The sequence below is a fragment of the Anoplophora glabripennis genome, unplaced genomic scaffold, assembly GCF_000390285.2.
Source record: "Anoplophora glabripennis isolate ALB-LARVAE unplaced genomic scaffold, Agla_2.0 scaffold483, whole genome shotgun sequence".
NCBI classification, from domain to species: domain Eukaryota; kingdom Metazoa; phylum Arthropoda; class Insecta; order Coleoptera; family Cerambycidae; genus Anoplophora; species Anoplophora glabripennis.
In genome coordinates this window covers 9120-13063 of record NW_019417794.1, presented here as the reverse complement: position 1 = coordinate 13063, position 3944 = coordinate 9120, and positions in this window count along the sequence as shown.

Here is a 3944-nt window from a genome sequence, read left to right as displayed (position 1 = left end):
GAGGCTTTTTCATTCTGCCCGGCCGACGGCGATTGATTTCGCAACCGTGGCGGGTTTTTGGTTTGGATTGGAAAGGTAGGTGAATATGATTGTTTCGCCTCCTTTCCAATTCAACGGTCTCCGGCATATCCGTAGGTACAAGATTATGACTTCTATGAATATACGGGGTGTTCTGAAATCCTGAAGCTCGCTCGAAGGGTGGAATACGACACTATACCTTTTTTGAGGAATGCCAAATTCTTTAGCCTGTAAATCTCCTTGAACAGCTGTGGTCCCCATTAATGAAAGAAGCTTTTCTTCTCTAGTACTGAAGGTTAATTCAGTTTTAGGGCCCCCTCCAGTCATATATCGATGTTGATTGATTTTAGAAGCTTTTTGTTTAGTTTTGCTTTTATAATCCGCCAGTGTCTATAAAAATAGTTACGTAAGATAATTAGATAATTTGTGTTATTACTTATTAGTATTTACATAGGTATTTATAATATTTATTGTCTTTATTCTTACCTTTTTCCATTCCTCCACTGTTTTTTCTCCAAAACCTAATCCATTCAATGTATTTGTTAACTCTTGCCATAGTTTATTTAATTTGTCCCGACCACTTATGCCGAACGATCTATTCGTTATTATCTCGGGATGTTTATTTGCAAAATCTAGTAGCACATCCCAATGATCGTTATTAACTCTCATTTTAAAACAGCCTCAAACTCAAAAACCCAAAAGTCTCGTCTCAAAATTAAACACCACAAAACAATTTTTATTTTCACAATACCCCACGGACACATAACCCTAAACAACACATTTTCAATCTAATTCACTGATCTCTCTCTAATAAATGTAGGTTATTTCTTTCTTACACGTTTCGACTTCTACATTTCGATAGGTCTTGAACATTAGAGAATAGTCGAACCGAAAATGAGGGAGTGGGGCAAGAGGGAAAGGAAACAAATGGAAACAAAATACCAAAATAACGATAGTGAAGTTAGCGTTAGAAAATAAGCAGGAACAAAATCTCACTACTGGGAGGTTTTCTTTTTGGCAAAAAGACCTATTGTTCCCGTTCGCGCGCTTGCGCAGCGCCTACGGACCCTCCGGCATCTACGTCTAGGTAATTCGTTTCAGTATTCAAACTTTCCGAGAATCGCAGTTTGAGCTGAGGATGTAATTCTGCCATTTCTTCCCTCGTATAGGCTGCGCTAGGAATGACACCCCCATTAGCCGGTCCTCCTCGACTTCTGCCATTGGCTTAGCCGCAAAGGCTACTCTATTCGGTCTTGAGGTCTTTTTTTACATGCACATCAGGTGTCCTAGTGAAATTTACTTTAAGGTCTGACCGTTAAACTATCCCCCTGTATATGAATTTTACTGACAAGACGTTACTTAAAGGCTATTTAACTTTATTATTACTTTTACTTCTCGTTTCCAGGTTTCCTACTACTCTATCTAGCACATTCTAGCTTTCATTACTTCTGCAAGCTATTCTTTCTTTCTAGTTATACTACTTTACTTTAATTACTATCACCAACTCAAATCTACTCTTTTTAGCAACCTTTAGTTTCTAACACCTATACTAGTCTATCTTTCTTAAGTCTCTCACTATCACGCGTTAACTACTGTCTTAGTCTCTATACACATCCGATTTCAATCTCTCATTCACAAATTTCGCGATATACCAAAGTTCATTGACTTACCGTCGTGCTACAGTCTGCTCCGGTCGCGGGTCTGTCCTTCGGGACACCCTTCAGGCTGGGGACAGTCTTCTTTGAATTGTCAGTGTTTTGAGAAACAACTACTCCGAGAGCTATATGCCCCTACCGGCATTGAATTATACTCGCAACACCTAGTGCAACAGCTAGGATCGTTTGTCATCATCAGTTGAACCCACCAGGCACAGACCGGTTTCGGACTTATTAGTCCTCATCAGTGTGTCATAGGTGCGACAACCGTGCAACAAAGTACCTGCAGTTTGCATGTCGCTTCCTACTGTAGTCATTTTAATGGCACAGTTGGGAGTCCGTACAACAGATGTAGCCATTTGCGCTCCCGCGTACAATGTATTTCCTTGTCGTGACGATACGACGAAGAACAGCAGGTCGCTTCCTACTGTAGCCATTTTAATGACACAGTTGGGAGTCCGCATGACAGATGGAGCCATTTGCGCTCCCGCGTACGATACTCTTCTTTGTTTCAGATTGGTTACTACAATGTATGCACCACTGGTGGCTAAAGCTACTCAACAGGACAAGATTTCCACGCAGTAAAAGACACCAAATCTTCACAACAGATATATTATACCCTTTACCACCCTTCCAACCAGACTCGTGGACAGGTAAGGTTTACACACCCGGTATGACGTACTTCTCGGTTCCGGTCACCAAAATTCACTTCTCACGACGCAGGTCAACTGTCTATTGGTTTTTCAGCTCGCTGAACGTTCTGCAACGTCGAATTCTTCCATAAATGTACGCCTCTCCACCTTTTCGCGTTCGCGGCCCGTGGAACTACCCAGTTTTCGCAGCCTAACAACGTCCTCCCACCGCTGTCACTTAACTGTCAGCCCGCGCGATATGATGTTTTTCCGCATTTACAGTTACTTTGCGACTTCCACTAACTAATAATTCTAACTTTACTAGTCACATTATCGGCTTTTGAACGATTCTAAAACTCTAATTTCCAACAGCTCTCGTTTGGATTCCAGCGCTCGAATGCCTGTCACTGATTCCCATCGAGGTGTTATGAGAAATGCTCTCGAGCGTGCCTCTAGGAAAATAAGCAACAGTAAAACCGCGACGCGAGAGTACATGTAGAGCTTCGACCAATAAAAATGCTAGGAAGCGAAATGTGCGATAGGCGGAGCCAACGTTTACCTCGGCGATATGCATAAAAGCCGCCTCGGGTCAATGCGCACGTTTCGAATCCCGCTCGACCCCGCTCCATCCGAGGTCATTTTTCCTGCCAAGGATATATTGGTGGTGCGCACGTTTCAGCGCTGTTCCGAGCGAGCAGCTGACCTGTGCAGACGTAATTGTGCAGTGAAGTAGCGACGAGTGAACGTGAAGTAGGAGCCCCACACACCTGCCCGGTAAAAACGGGTAAGTCCCTTTATATTTTCTTAAGTGAATTTTATTTTATTATGTACCATTTATTTTCACCATTATTGTGACTAAGACAAACGACATAACTGACAGACAAAAAACACAAAACATCACGTGCGCCCCCGAAAGGGGAACCCCTAACGCGATAAATACACACACAAACACAGACACCAAGATTAACATGACGGAGTCTGACCACGACATGGACAATGACGCGACCAGTGAGAGGTCCTCTTCAAGGGCCCCCTCCACCTCCTCAGACTCACCAAACACCACGACAAAAGCTGACTTATATGACAAATTGCAGCAACAAAAACACGAAAATAAGACACTGAGACGACNTGTCAGTGTTGCGAGAAACAACTACTCCGAGAGCTATATGCCCCTACCGGCATTGAATTATACTCGCAACACCTAGTGCAACAGCTAGGATCGTTTGTCATCATCAGTTGAACCCACCAGGCACAGACCGGTTTCGGACTTATTAGTCCTCATCAGTGTGTCATGGGTGCGACAACCGACAAACGACCCAGCTGTTCTTCATCGTATCGTCACGACAAGAGGAAATACATTGTACGCGGGAGCGCAAATGGCTCCATCTGTCGTGCGGACTCCCAACTGTGCCATTAAAATGGCTATACTAGGAAGCGACCTGCTAACTGCAGGTACTTTGTTGCACGATTGCCACCCACAGAGTGCGTATCACAATGTTTGAATTGTCAGTGTTGCGAGAAACAACTACTCCGAGAGCTATATGCCCCTACCGGCATTGAATTATACTCGCAACACCTAGTGCAACAGCTAGGATCGTTTGTCATCATCAGTTGAACCCACCAGGCACAGACCGGTTTC